The following is a 16,908-nucleotide window of genomic DNA, read 5'->3' as shown; positions in this document are numbered from 1 at the left end:
CTCGTTGCTGTCCTACTTTCCAGCGTAGGAGTTTTGCGAACTCAGTCAGTGCCAGCCAATCCTTCAGCTTTCTTTTTGGCAGCACAAGGACGCAGCGATGGCTTAGACAGCTCCATGATGAAGAAGAAGGAGAAGGTTGTCAGGGATCAGGGTGACCCTGTGCCGCATGCAATCATCAGGGGGGTGGGGGGGGGGGTTGGCAAGAGGACGACGATGAAGAAGAAGAAGAGAACATTGTCAGGGATCAGGGTGACCCTGTGCCGCACGCAATCATCTCCTGCCAAATTCCGGAGAAAGGAAACCAGGCCACCTTGTAATCTTTACTTACGGCAGTCGGGCACGGTGTCAAATCCACTGCCTGTTCACATTCTAAAGAGATTGTCTTTGAAAAGCCTGATACTCGATCAAAATATCTAAATTTACTCTAGACAAAGAGTAAATATGTATTCTACCTGAAAATGTTGCTTTTGTGTTTAGCGTAAGAGCTTTAAATAGTTCCCCGAAAAGATTTCACGTCAACCCTTCATTCACTTTCATTTTATAGAAAATCAGCGTTAACATTCTGTTCAAGGAATAGTTCACCCAAACATGAAAATGTGCCGAACATGTACTCACCCTCAGGTCATCCAAAATGTAAATTAGTTTGTTTCTTCATTGGAACAGATTTGAAGAAATGTAGCATTACACCTTTTGCTCACCGATGGATTCTCTGCAGTGAATGGGTGCCATCAGAATGATAGTCCAAACAGCTGATAATAACGTCAGAATAATCTATAAGTAATCCACATCCAGTCCATCAATGAATGTCTTGCAAAGTGAAAAGTTGCATGTTTGTAAGAATTAAATCCATTATTAATTTTTTTTTTTTTTACATTTAACTACTAAAACTCAAGTCCTCTATCCATAATATTACAGTCCAAAACAGTTCTAAACAAATATGTGGGTTCATTTTGATGTGAGAGGACAACAGGGGATGTACTTTTTTACTGAAGGAAGCATTATTATAGATTATCAACTCATATATTGGCCAAAAGCATTAAAACGTCTTATTTGTTACACACAGCTTTTCAGTTCACAAGATGTTTATTGATGCACTGGAGTCACGTGGATTACTTGTGGATTATTGTGATGTTTTTATCAGCTGTTTGGACTCTCGTTCTGACGGCACCCATTCACTGCAGAGGATCCAGTGGTGAGCAATATAATAAAGTAATATAATCCTTTCAAATGAAGAAACAAACTTATCTGCATCTTTGTATTTGACAGAAAATCACCAATGTAGTAGCTGTGCTTGTTTGTAAGGCTATTCACCGTGATGTTCTGTATTGGGCTCATAAAGTTGTTTGAGTGTCCCTGTAATCAGAACAGGTGATGTTTCTGCCAGCTGACTGAATACAATGTCGTGGCTTTTTTTAAAAGCAAAGCCCGCTGCCCTTTCCCTGACAGTGTGGGTGACCTCTCACATGGGTCTTTTGTTGGTACAGTGCCTAGAGAATACATCCATTTGCATTTTACAATTGTTTAACAAATAATCACCCATGGCAGGCTATTATCCCCCACTGTGACCCCAACACACATGAACACACACACAGCTGTGGCCTGGCACGCAGGGGTTTGTTCTCACTTATGCAGGAGATAAACCAGCTACATCTGTGAGACTTATTGTTGCATTAACACTGGATATCTATAGATAGATAGATAGATAGATAGATAGATAGATAGATAGATAGATAGATAGATAGATAGATACTACAGAGTCAAGGACGCAGACTTTGCAATGGTTTATGTAAATGAATTTTTTGTCTCATTAAACTTCATTTTACTTGTCTGCTTTCAGTAGATAATTTTCAGGTAAATTCAGTGGGCAGTTTAAATGAGTCAAGACTCTTCTTTCCATAAATCATTAGAAAGTATTTTAATGTTTCAAAGTGGCTCTGTTCAGAAACTAAAGCAAGGTTATTGTACTACAGATAAACCTGGTTTCTATGCTATGAAATTATTGTGGATAGAATTTGTTCTCGGAAGGTTGATGAGAAATTGGGCTTTTGATTGCATGCTTTGGTATTTTGGCAAATTTCACAAGTTAGTGATATTGTTAAAGTAACATGCAGGATAATGGGAATTTGTTTTTCTCAGAAGAAAAATATGAAAAGCAGGAGATTTAAAGTTTGTTCTCCATTTAATAGAATTGCTGAAACAATTGTGATATTTGAATTCGCTGATACACTGTTGAAAAATTTGATTCAACAAAACAAAACAAAAAATACTTTTCAACAAAAAGTATGAGTTTGTGCTCTAAAATTTAGCCAACTTGAAATGTTAAAATATATTAATTGACAATTAGGATATTTTAGTCTAGTAAACTTAAAATTGTAAGGCAACATGAACACAAACATTTTATTTTATTTTATTTTATTATTTTATTTATTTTATTTATTTTTTTATCTTTTTAATTTGACATCTCTATTGTTTCATGTGAGATTAAATGGGAACAAATACTTTGCTTAAGTCTATCACTACTGTAGTCTTTTAAAAAATGTTCAGATTTGTTTATTCTGAGATCCCCAAAAAAAGTATTTATTCTCTTAATAATTTCTTGAGAAATTGGCCACTTGACACTTAAATAACTGAGGTCTCTTCTGAGGTATGAAAAGACAAACTCTGAACATGGGTGGCCATAAAAGCATCAAGTTGAATCTCAAAGCGGTTAGATAAAAATATTATTAGTTCGACGAGTTAATGTGAGAGGTTAATTCGGGTCCAGATTTTATTATTTGGACAGTTTTATTGCAGTTGTCTGCACAGCTTCCTGTGTAGTCCCTGCACAGCTGACATTGGGCGGTCAAAGACTGAGACAATCGGACTCAAGAGTATACTGGTTAGAAAATGCTTTGAGGGTCTTTGTGTGTGTGTATGTGTGTGTGTGTGTGTGTGTGTGTGTGTGTGTGTGTGTGTGTGTGTGTGTGTGTGTGTGTGTGGATACTGCTGTTCTTGTGTGAACTGGGAGATTCCCTCAGGGCCAGAACAGGTCGCACCTGTACAGAACAGTGTTGTTGAGACATAAGAAGTGTGTGTGTGTGTGAGTGTGAGTGTGTGTTAGTTCACTGTGTTTGTGTTAAGACAGCTGATGCATGAAATGGAACTCAGGTAAGCGCGGGGGCCCGCGGCTGTCTCGTGTCTTCCACTGAGTGATTTTACTCTGGCGCATTGATTCTGTTTCTCACAAGCTCACAGCAGGCAGAAAGAATCAGCTGACCAACAGAGGCCTGTTTGACAGCTTAACCCCTCAGAAAGACAACAAACATAACATACAGATACATTAAAAATACAAACACAAACAAACAAACCAACAAACCAAAATATCTAATTAAAATAAAATAGATGTGAATTCAAATGTTTATTTTCTATTTTGCTATTTATTTATTATGTTATTTGTTCTATAATATATTATAATAAATATTTTTTATTACACTTGGAAATAGATTTCAATTCAAAGTCACCCCAAAAATATTAATTTATTTTGTATTTTAATGTAGATTTTATTTATTTTATCATATGTTTTTTATCTTATAAAAATTATTATTATTATATAATACATAATAATAGTATTCAATTGTAAGTTTTTGATGTTATTTAAAATATAATATATAACAATATTCGGGTAAAACATTGTTTTGATTCAAATAGATTGAAATTCAAAGTTTTTGGGTGAACTATCCATTTGACTTCTCACTTTCTTTTTCTACAGATTTTAAGAGATACATCCACTGGTAAAATGAGGACACAAGCCCCATTCAGAGCCCCTAAGTGAGACCTGCAGCTTGTGTCAGCCAGCCGAGCATTCTGGGAACTCTGAATAATAAGTGTTTAGTGCTGATCAATGGGAGCCACCACACTGTTAGTGGCAAAATCAATACAGTTTTCTTTGCTATCACAATAGGCTGTCTTGTTGCAAATGAGCTCTGAAACAGAGTTGTCTGGAAGAGATGTCCAAGCAGAGCAACCTGCTGAACCAAGAAAATAAAAAATATTCAAACATCTTCCACTACTGCTTCCTTCCTCACTCAGAAAAATTAATTATAAAAAAACTTTGCTGCTCTCTGAGTTTCATTGTTCCAGGCAATGAAGGATGAAAGAACAATATGACCAGAAAACATTCAAATCAACACGATTTGCTGGTTGCAACAATTTTACTCCTGTAATTTAACATACCTCCTTTCAAAAGTTTGGGGTTTATTTTTAATGTTTTTGAAGGTCTCTTATGCACCAAGGCTGCATTTGTTTAATTAAAAATAAAGTAAAACAGTAATATATTGTGAAATACAGTATAATTATAAATTAAAATAACTGTTTTCTATTTGAATATATTGTAAAATAAAACGTATTCCTGTGATTCTAAGCTGAATTTTCACAACAACAACTCAACTCTCAAAAATCACAATAACCTAAAAAAATCATTTGGAGCTTAAGAAACTTTTCTTATTATAACAAACATTTAAAACAATTACCTACTTATAAATAATAAAACTGCTTATTTTTGAGAAAACTGTGACACTTTTTTTTAGGATTCTTTGCTGAATAGAAATTTCAAAAGAACTGAAATTTGAAATAGAAATCTTTTGTAACAATGTCACTTTTGGTCAACTTAATACATCTTTGCTGAACAGAAGTATTAATTTCTTTCAAGAAACACCTTACTGACCCCAAACTTGTTAACTGCACACTGTATTTCTGAGTGAAAAACAGCAAAATGGAGTCTTTAATATCCATAATGTGACACAAATGTAATATATATATAGTTTTGACTGGTAAAAAACAACATAAAACAAAATAAAAAATAACAGTCTACAATTACATAAATAAAAACATACACAACACTCATTAATAAGAAAAGAAAAAGTTCCAGTCTTCATTTTGATAAAGAAAACTTTCTTGTGCACTGATGAATCATGTGCATTAAAACTAGAGACATTTTATAGCATTTCAAGACAACATGACATCCGGATCGAAAAGTCTATAAAATGTAAATTATTGAAATGAGATTTTCTTTTGGCATCATGCCTCTAAATCAAATGAAACATCAGTGTGTCGTGAGCTCATGAATCAAACTGCAGTCAGAGAGTTCAGCTCACTGTGAGAGACGTTCTCCAGCTGAGTGACCTTTAACGCAAACCCCTCAATGAGACGGGATCATTTTCCCTTGAAGAGATCCATCAGGATTCTGTGTACGAGTTTGTGAGGCTGAGATGAGAACAGCTGTGTCTGTGAAGTATAGACAACAGTAAAAATTGAATTTTTTTATCTGAGAAGATGTTATATTTGTGAAATATAGCTGTTTGCATTGTTTGCAACAAGCTCGCTGATTGTTATAGCAAGGTTCAGGAAACTTCTGAGGTGCAAATTATATCAATAGTAAGTTTTAAAAAGATATCATCACAGTAATGTTTATTTCTCTGTCTCAGATCCTGGTCGATTACAAGTCCATTCAGATCCTTTTCAAACCTTTTGTTTCTACACTCAGCTCAGTCTCTGAGGAAGGCTCAGGGTTAATGGCACAAATGGTTCAATGTATGTGACCCCTAAACCCCTAACACCACACTACAAAATAAACCTTACCTTGACCTCACCACTCAAAGCACAGAACATAATTTTTTATAAATATAAATTTAATTAAGGAATAAATTTCATACCCCATACCCCATCAGCTGATTTTTGTTTTATTTATTTTTTTTGTTTTTAGCTTAATTCTTGTACTTTTTTCAGAAAAGAAGACCAAACGTCTAATGTCATTTCGCTTCTTAAGTATCTTGATTTTAAGAATGTTAAGATATTTGTTCTAGAAAACAGGAAAAATACTAAGAAAATTATTTTTTATAATATAATGCAATGAAATTTAATAAAAACTGCCGCTGTCCAGCACAAAAATTATAACAACAACAAAAAAGTATCATGAAAGTGGTCCATATAAAAATTAATTTCATGCATTATATTTCAAGTCTTCTAAAGTTATGTGATATTTTTAAGTTACGAACAGACTAAAATTTAACAATCAGACTTAAATTTTTCAGTTTGTCAAAAAAGAAAAAAATGTGTGACAGGGACTTGGTTCTATCCATCGTTTGTTGATTGGATTTTGAGATAAGGTCGAGTCATTTCTGGTGTCCTTTTACCAGAAGATCAAGTTAGGACATTTTGATAAAAAATTACAGGTAGTTATGGAAAATATGCACAACATATGCACAAATTAATGATTCACAATAAGATCAATAATGTGCATTTAACAAATATATGAATTTTCATTTCTCTTTTATTAATTTCTTTAATTCTTCTTTTCTTTGAGTCATTTGGATCATTTTTATGATACTTTTATGGTGCATTTTTTTCATTTTGGAGCTTGACAACCACCTTTTGTGTTCCCCAGAAGGAGGAAAGTCAAATGGGTTTGGAGCAACATAAAGTTGAGTAAATGCTGATAGAATGTTCCCTTTTGCCTGAGCCATTCCCATGACACCTCAGTCATACAGAGCTCATATCCAGATCACGAAACCCACTGCACTCTCTCTCTCTCTTCCTTATGCATCTATTATTCATACAGCCTTTCTCTCAACGCCGCACCTCATACTGCCAAAACACTGGTGCTAATAAGGCTCATAGCTTTCCTCGATGATTATGTGTGACAGCTTGGTCAGGAATTAGCCTCACTTTCACCCCTCTGAGAGGCACAGAGTGCCCATGGTGCCCCGCGGTCAGTCTTCTGACACTCCCAAACAGAGTCAGGCCCGAGAACTGCCTGGATCCAGCACAGCCAGCCTCCTGCGCCCGGGGTGTGGCCCGCTCTCTTTGTTCAGCAGACATTTTAACCTTCAAAAAAAAAAAAAAAAACAATAATAGACCCGTGAAATATGTGTGTGTGTGTGTGTGTGTGTGTGTGTGTGTGTGTGTGTGTGTGTGTGTGTGTGTGTGTGTGTGTGTGTGAAAGAGCGAGACAGTGGGGGTATTTGACACATCTCCTTAAGCCACTGTGTGCTTTATTATCTTTGGCAGGCCTTATTGGTCGTGCTAATCAAGTGAACGATTTGCCACCCTCATTCCCGGCACTGACAAATGCATTACGAACCGAGGGGGATGTGCGACCTTGAACGTGTCACCTGCGAACCAGCTGGCGCTCTCTCCGCCAGCAGGAAACGACCTTTCGGAGGTCAATAAACTAAATAATTCACAAAGGTTATTCGCTTTGCGCTGAACGCACAACAAATCTGTTAACTCCTTTGCAGCTGGACTCGATTCATAGCACTAATCCAGTTTCGATCATGTTCATGACACAGGACATATGCTTGATTTCTTTGCCCTCTCGGACTCCAAACATGAGCACCTCATGAATTATTTAAACATGAGTTTGATGAGAAACATTTAGTGGCATTTGATATTGCAGGGCGTTTATGATGTGTACACTAACTTCACAAATTTGGCAGAGATGATACGAGGCTTGGCACTGATGTCTGTGCCAACAAATTATGATCATTGAAGTTATCAGTCTACAGCTGCAAGCCTCTCCAGATCATACACGATCTCATATGCATGAGGTAAGAGAGTCAAGCGTCACGCTTTAAAGGTTGCACTAAGAATGGAAACATCAACCGCCGTAGCCAATGAGATGAAAATGCACCAGCAATTCACACTAGGACAGAAAACACAGTTGCTAGTGTTAACTGCTGATAATTTTTTATTATCATTTATTTTAATCAGCAGGGTCACCTAAATGCAACTGAAGCAAAACTAAAAGCCTGTTTGCACCAAGAGTGCTAAGTATAAAAATAATGATATGCCTAGTTCAATGAAACTAAAAATGCCAGGTGATGGCTTAAACAAGACTGATGCTTCACATAAAAATAATTGATAAGCTACATTATTCCAAACCAACATTGCTGTTTTACATGTTTTTTATTACAGTATAAGAGTGCACTGCAATTTTGTTGTCTGCCACTTTAAATGCTCAAGCTCTTTAAAGTCGGGTAGATCCTGATGTCAATGTCTTAAGGTTTTGTTGTTGTTGTTCTCATGCATCCAGAATGATTATTTTAACTTTAAACAGTCATCGACTTTGAGTGATGTATCTGTGGCATGAACCACAGTTCCTCCTCATACAAATAGATAATTATCATTTTAACTAAAAACACCAATCTACCATAAGTGATGGGAATGATTTACATTTACTGAACTTTAAAAACAGTGCATCGACAGCCAGCGAAGAAAATTAATGAAAAGTAAGTCATAACTGTATATTTTCATGCGTTTCTAAAGCAAAATAATTTGTGAAAATCAACAGATAGTGAATTATATCAAACCACGCTATTTCTATCTACAAGTTATAGTAATAAAAATGTCTTTGTACTCTTCTTTTAAACAAGAGTTGTGGTTTGTGTGGGTCCTAATGCAACCTTGTTTTGATATAACTAAGGTGTAGTGTATTATTATGATTGAATCACCGTGGCCAACTCCAGCAGGTGGGGTTTGTCTGAAGATTAGATAAAACAGGCGCTGGCTTCCATATGGCACTGAGACTCCCTAAAGATTAAATATGTTTACTTACCCTTGGACTAGGTACGTCAAGGCAAATATATCCATATGACTTAGTCAGTGTATGGTCTCAAAGATAATGACTAATTCATGATACCGTTCCTCACAGGTGTTTATTAGATGGACTTAAATGTCACCATGTAGTTCCCGTCTGCGTCAGGATGGCCTCAGTGTTTCCGCTGGCCTTGTGCCACTCTGTAATCATACAGTGCATAACTGATGTCTCAAAGCTGCTGAAACATCAGTATTTTCCAGCAGATGCAGAGGGTTTGTAGCTGTTACATTAATTAAAAGCTGCACACACCTGGCAGCATGCCGCAGGATATTTCTCCTGGATGCAAGTCTGTCTGCAATGTCTGGGAGGATGTGTATATGCACAAGTGTCATGAAACCAGAAAAATTGCTAACCTAAACAAAACCATAAAAAACCCAAACCTAAAAAAATCATCTCACACAACCACAAATGGAAAAACATCTTATTGAATCCCAAATGGTTCTCTTAATGTAGTACTTTAATATCAAATGCATTCTAGTGAATCAGTTCATCCAGGTTATCTAGTGAATCAGTTTTCTCTCAAATATGCAGCATTGCGTCTTTTTTTTCTTCTCTCAATCCCCAAGAGCAAACCCCTTTTCCACAACCAATTCTGAAGATGCATTACTATGAAGATTTGATTGGTAATGGCCATTAGTGATTCTTTCTTTCATTCTGTGTTTAGCTGTGTAGTATGATTGGATACATCCATGATTTTTCTGAACTGAATCCATGAACTTTTCTTGGCAAGTGACTGATTAGGTTAACCAGTGAAATCAGATCTGGGATGGGGTTTGCACTAAACCTGTTTAGGAAAAAAAGATTTCTAACATTTATCATTAGAATGTCTGATTTATTGTATAGAGTGAATGAATCGGTTCATTCAGACATTTTATTTAAATGATTCACAAAAAGATTCAGAACAGAACATTTTGGATCATCTTTTTTTTCTAGTGGAATATTGTTTAATTTTGCTGTTAATTACTGTATTTTTAGCTTATTCATATAAATTAATTTATATTCTATTTTTTTAATTAAACATTTTTTAATTATATTTAGTGTAAATCAATACTGAAAAACCAACAAAAAATATTACTACACAAAAAATAAAAACTGTATGGATATATTTCTAAATTATATAAATTTGAATTGAGGAAGCAAACAGGATGTAAATTTTGATTTTAAAATTAAGTAGAATTAATTAGAAATTGAAATTAACACACTTTAACTATACTTAGCTTGACATCATCAGCTTGACAAAGCCTTGTTCAAAAGATTATCAGTGAATAATGAATAGTGGTTTTTGGTGCAGAAATTAGACTAATTGTAATATCCTTTTTTTTACTATAGAAGAATTCACAATATGCTTCAGTTGCATTCAAGCAGCATGAACATTCCTCAAAAATTCTTCTCACATTCAAGCAGCATGAACATTCCTCAAAATTTCTTCTCATGTTTCACAGAAGAAAGAATATCATGCAGGTTTGGAGCGACATGAGGGTGAGTAAATGATGACAGAATTTTTCCTGGATAAACTATTCCTTTTAAAGGCCAAGGAGGAAGATAAATACAGAGAGACGGAGCGAGACAGTGAGAGAGAAGTACATGAGTGAGGGGCGGGTGAGATTTTCACAGTGTGAAGGACAAAGTTAGTGACCCGTAGATTATTCAAAGGAGGCCATCTGAAGGTCAGACTGAATATTTTATCTCTCTGCTCTCCATAATTTGCTTTCAGCAGTTGGAAACTGTTTAATCACAGACGGCAGCGTAGAGGTCATCCTTACATCAACATTTGATCTGTTTGCAGCATAAATTATAGGGGAGCTACAGTCTTCCTTTTTTAATAGCAAAATGTTCGTATATGACCAGATGTCTTGTAATCAGACCTAAAAAAATGGTGCACATGGACTTCACAGTAGAGGCTAAATCTGTTTGCCAGACACAGATAACAGTGGGGCAACGAGGGGTCCAAAGGGCATCGCTTTCACACCATGAAGGGTCACGGCTGCTATTGACTAAAGCACAAGGTTGATGTGTCTCATTTAAACTCTATTTGTATCTGTCCGCTCAGTGCATTCCATCTCATATTTACTCTATAAAACTAACCTAGAACATTCATATTTCCATTGCACTAATCTAGAATTCTTAATTTCTGGGCATATGAGGACACTCACACTGAAAGCAATATGTCATTGATAACACAGAGTCATGAAAATGGTACGTGTGTAGCAGTGTAGTCAGCAGTCATTGATCTGCAGTGCCGTATGCTGAGATTTCCCTGGAGTGAATCAACTCGACTGCCTGTGAGTGTCTCAGAGGGACCAGAAATACGTCTGGGACTGCAGTGCTGTCCAAGTGCTCTAGTATCACTGTATCAACATGGCAAGTAAGTGGTGTGACACAACACAACTAGACTGCACCTATAAAATGACTGTGACATAGGGTGCATCACATGAGCTCCATTCCTATTTTGATTTGCATTTAGTGCAAGCTATACATTGCATGATTACGGTTCCAACGTGTCAGTATGATGCTATCCTTATATGCTGTGATCCTTATACTGTAATTGTTAAGTAATTGCTGCCTAAAACTGTGTTTGTTTAACTGAAACATGACTTTACTAATCACATAACATATTATCTTATATATTTATAACTGCTGATAATAATACTTGCTTATTCTGACACTAAAACAAGCATTTTTGTAAGGTTGCTTTGAAACATTATGTATTGTGAAAAGTGCTATAAAAATAAACTTGAATCGAATGTTACCCAAACAAACTTCTTACTGTCAATTAAATCTTAATTGGACCACATATATTAAAGGGATACAAAACCCAAAAATGTAAATTCTGTCATGAATTACTCACCCTCATGTTGTTCCAACATGAAATCTCCTCTTGGATTTCATCAAAAAGATCTTAATTTGTGTTCCGAAGATGAACTAAAGTTCGGAATGACATGAGGGTGAGAAATTTATGAAAGAATTTTCAATTTTGGGTGAACTATCCTTTTAAATGATTTGCTAATAGAATTGAAAATTTTTAAAAATACTTTGAAATAATTTATTATTATTACTACTACGGCTAAACAGTCTAAACAGCCTTGTGTCATTAACTTATACATCACAGTAATGGTTTGTGGTTCATTTTGAATCAGACCGAGCTGAAAAATGACCCGTGGTTCAGTGAAGGAGTCATTTGAGTAATGACTCTGGATGATGAATCATCAGTGAATCAATTACTCAAATGACTCATTTGAGTGAGATAATTCACTTACTAAGCGAGTCTGATTTAAACTGCTAAATCACATGTGAGATCAGGATTCACGTGAATCTTTTTGACTCATTAAAAAGATTTGCTTTGTAAGAGTATTTTTTCGTAAATCAGACATCACTGCTTGTGCTCTATTCGGGTGCGTACTCTTTGTAAGATGATAAATGTTTTAAAACGGTATATTGCAGCAAAGTGTTCCTGAATAGATTTTACATTATTTTTAAGTTTTTATATTTTTTTGGTTCATATTTCCTGTATATACCCAGCAGTGTGAATGCCCAGGGGACATTCTGATTTTGTTGGATCATATTGCTTGTTTTCAATATATATTTGGGAGAGAGAAAGACAAAGTGAGTATGTGTGAAAAACAGAGAGAGAGAGTGAGAGTGAGAGATGGTTGTTGTGGACTGCAATCTCCCCCTTGAACAGGGAGTTTAATCTCTACTACATACGGCCTGTTAAAACGGCCACAGACTGTTCCATGCTGCTCTGATAATGAGCAAACAGGGGCAATTGAATGTCAATGCCCCCGTGGGAACAGAGGAAATGTGTCCGGGGGGGCCGTGGCTGCTCCCCTCCTCCCCCCTGAGCGGCCGGTCTAGAGCGAGAAAGAGGCAGCGTAACCTTGCGGAGTTGTCTCTTTGTCCTCTGATCGGCTCACTGGGTGGGGTTGGGTGGGGTGGGGGGGTCTCGCTGACAGCTGAGTTTCCCCCACAGGTGGGCCTCATGCAAACAATGCAGATTGGGCTGTTTTAAAGTCATAGGCTGATTTTGACCTTCCAGAACTTCATTAGGACGTGACCTTTGGGTGTACTTATCATTCTGGACATGTGTTGACATATTTAATTTCCCTCAGTTTGGTTTAGAATATAGACGTGTTTAAGGAATATTGCAATCATAAATGAAAGTTGTCATTTTGTATTCGCCCTCATGTCGTTCCAAACCTGAATGTTGTTATTTTGTCTGTGGAACACAAATAGATGGGTATGCACAGTTTATCAATACCATATTGTTTATGAGCTGATATTAAAGATTTGTATCGATCAATATTGGATATTTAACTGTGCATGCTCGTTTTACCATAATCTAAACCTCACTTAATTTTTAAGTTAAAGGTGCTGTATGTAAGATTTTGACTCTAATAAAGCATAAAAATACCATGATATGTTTGCAGATATTTAAGAATGTTATGCTAAGTTAACATACTTGTTTATCTGAAAAACAATGCTACAGTCAGTTATTCTCTTTTGAAATTGTGCTTTCCAGGCCGGAATGCCGGTCTTTGTTTTGGTTTGTGAAACCCGCCCACTGCTAGCTTACCCAATTGTATGTCGGCACCCTGGGTTGCCAGTTGCGGGAAAATACAGCGTATTTAATTTCATTCATCATCAAGTGCGCTCGTTCCTGTTTGCGTAGTCAATCTGGCAAACTGCGTGTGCATCAAGTCTGAGGAGGAGGGGCCGGGTGAAAAAAATCCCTCTCCAATATTTTGAATTTGGACTGCAATACCTAGTTCAACCACTCGGTGTCAATCCTACATACAGTACAGTACCTTTAATTTTTTAACGCTTACAATTTACTAACACTGTTAATAAATGCAATATTTAGCAAATCTTAGATTCAGTTTTCATACAGTACACTATAATGTTGTGATGCTCAAATTCACTTTCTTAAGTTTTAGTGTAATATTTCATATTTATATAACAATAGTATTCTTATACTTTCATATAATATATACAGTAATTAAAGTTATTAATATTAAGGGCCGATATTTGAGTTTGCCAATAATGAATTTGGAAAATCTGGCCAATAATCGATTAATCGGCTGATAGTTTTTTATAATACATCATATAAATAAAAACTTAACCAAACCAACCTAACTAAACTAAATGATAATCATTGATGAACTTGATTACAACATTAACAATAATGACTTTATGTAAATGCTTTTATTAAATGTAATTAAAAAATAGCTCTGCTTTATCACACACTGACAATTTTTTTTTATTAGCGTATCAGTGCCTATACATCAATTGACCTCTTATTAAAATAATTATTTTAATTCTTAATCTAATAATTTTAACATTTATGAGTTATTGTCCCATAACATGAAACATTTTATTCAATTGAATTTGATGTATTTCAAGTGTCCTAAAGCCATAGAAAAGCTTCGAAAATGACTTTTAAATTATGTCTGGTCATGAGAACCAATAATGTTTAATCATGTTATTGACATTTTATGTGATGCAGTGAAAGCCAACATACTGGATGGACATATTGCAGGCCAAGTTCAATCAAAGCTATCAAATGGCTTCAGGCTTAGAAACTATAGTAAACAAGATTTATGAAACCTACTGAGGGTGAGTAAATATTGACAGAGGTTAAATTTTGGGGTGAACCATTCCTTCAAAAGTAGAAACCTCCATACAGACTTCCTTCAGTTACATCCACAATGAAGCTGATATCTTTAACACATGTCCTAAACACAAACACAATACCCTATCAACCACAACATCAGCAATCCGACACGGACCAGGACAACAAGAGAGGTTCAATAACTCGATCCTTTTAACACTCAGTAATAAAATCTCACCCAACTGTGTCACTTAGAAAGCCTATACACTGTCCTTTACAATGTGTCTATCTCGATTCGGAAGGATTCTGATGTGCAACAAAGTCCACAAGGAAAAGCGTGCTTCTTGTACAAAAGCCTGCCCTACAAAAAAAAGTAGCTTCTCCAGAGAATGGCGTGTTAAGTTAGAAACAAGGCCAGACACGACATGACAAGAAAGATGTCAGAGCGTGTTTGTCACCTGATGAGAACCATGTCTCGGTGTCAGTAACAACTCGGATGCCCAAACCCAAAAAAATACCTTATCGAACTAAGTAAAAAAAAAAACAGAAAAGAAAAAAAAAACAACAGAACACAGTGATGTCACATCAAAATCAAACCACAAAGCTGCGTGGAAATGTTTTTACAAGGGGCTCTGTCCTTTCCATCTGATAATCAAATGAGGCAGAAGAAAAGCAAAGCAGCCCCTCCCAGACCACTCGCTCTCTCTCTCTCCTATCCAGGGATTAACCAAAGACCACAAAGTAGGTCAAGAAGACATGCTCTGAAAGCACAAGGAAGGATAGACTGTGAACCACCTCTCTGTGACAGGCCAGGACTTGTCCTTCTGCTAGATTTCGCCTCACTTACTCACACGTACACACACCAGCGGCAACCTAGATTTCAAATTTGAGTTAAGACACAGAAGTGACAGCCAAAGTGTTTGAGAACCTGCGAATGTAGGTTAAATGCTGGAGATGTAAAGAGGGACATCTAGAGTAAATACTCTTTTCCCCATCAGCCACTGGGGAGCTTTAACTTATTAAAAGCTAAACTTATTTATTAATGAAACGACAAGCTCAAATCACTCATCACTTTTGATTAACGCAGGGAACGTCATTTTGGAAACCATTTTTATGGCACGAATGCACTAGAGACTCTCATCTCATCTCGCGCCTTTGGATTCTCACACTTTTTGCATCTTTGAGCCTAAGGGAGCGAAAAAAAGACTTTAAAAATCGGATGAAATCACCTCCCACCTCTTTCTGACACATATCATGGAGATATCAAGAGGCTAACGGATGCTCAGACAGACTTTGAACCCCTGCGAGTGTAACGCTCGCTTTAATACCTGCGATGATCAGACACTGAGCACTCTGAAAGCTTCCTGTTCAAGATATAATCCTGTGAGGGCTATTTTTAGATGTATATTTGGAGCCCTGCAAAAACAGAATATTAAATCTCATGCCTTCACGCCTGTCTGATTATTTATGAATACATCTTTATCTAGGTCATGACTTTGGATGCTGTGGTGATCACCTGTGTCATTTACTCTCAGCTTAAAGGAATGGTTTTAATAAAGCCTGATTCATGTTGTGTTTTTTATTATTATATATATGTATATATTTTTTTTACTACAATGCCAGATTTTGTTGTATTTTTGTATACTTGTAACCACTGGATGTTCATGTTATTTATTTATTTATTTATTTATTGCATTTGTATCCCAGTTTGTGTTGTGTTTTTTTTTTTTTTTTTTAGTTTTTGTATGCTTTTGCATGTAACAATTTAAATTATAATAATAGTTCACATTGTGTTTTTTTAAATGTGTTTTTTATTTTACTATTTTACTATTGCCAGATTGTGTTATATTTTTTAAATATGCTTTTGCATATATAATTGGATAATTTCACAAAAATGTAAATCACCACTTACATAGTAAACAAGATGTTGTTTTAACTAAAACATTTCCATTATTTACCAAATGTAAAAAATATTGATGGGCAGTTTAAAATGCTTTCCATTCATTTTTGCATTTCATTTCTTTATGAACCTGAAGTAAAGAATGTTAATGAGGTGAAGAAAAGGGGAGGCAAGTTTCAAAGTGCAACATTGTAATCCAATGAAATAATTCAACAAATAACCATATATTGAGTAAATCAGAAGAGCAAATTGCAAGAATGAAGGCATAGAATAGTGTCAGTGTTACCCTGAACCAGTGAAAACTACAGTCAGATGTTACTCAAGAAGTTTAACACATTAACATCAAATTCAAGTTTCTGTGGTTTTTAAGTCAGAAGCTTAGTTGAATAGGTGTATAATGAAAGCTCCCATGAGAAAAACTTGACTCTTGTTTACTTAACCTCACTGCTTTCTTATTTTTTGATATTCTTTCACCTCATTTGGTTGGCACAAACTGTTTTGTACAAATCTAAGAGAGTAAATTTGTATCTGATGACATTCAAACTGCTATTGCAAACACCTTCCAACCTAAATACACTCCTAAGTGTATGTTTACCTCTTATGTGTCTAAACGCAAAGGTGATTTGAGGTTTCAGAAGTTCGAATGGCACTGTTTCATCAGTCGCACCTGTAGTGTGTCATGCTTCTGAGGTTTGTAGAACTAAAGATGTATTAAAGTAAGGTCTCAACAGTGAGCACTCTCATCCACCATTCTCATCTCACCACATT

The sequence above is a fragment of the Cyprinus carpio genome, chromosome B10, assembly GCF_018340385.1.
Source record: "Cyprinus carpio isolate SPL01 chromosome B10, ASM1834038v1, whole genome shotgun sequence".
NCBI lineage: Eukaryota > Metazoa > Chordata > Actinopteri > Cypriniformes > Cyprinidae > Cyprinus > Cyprinus carpio.
The sequence above is the reverse complement of the archived record's forward strand: the minus strand, read 5'-3'. Positions refer to the sequence as shown.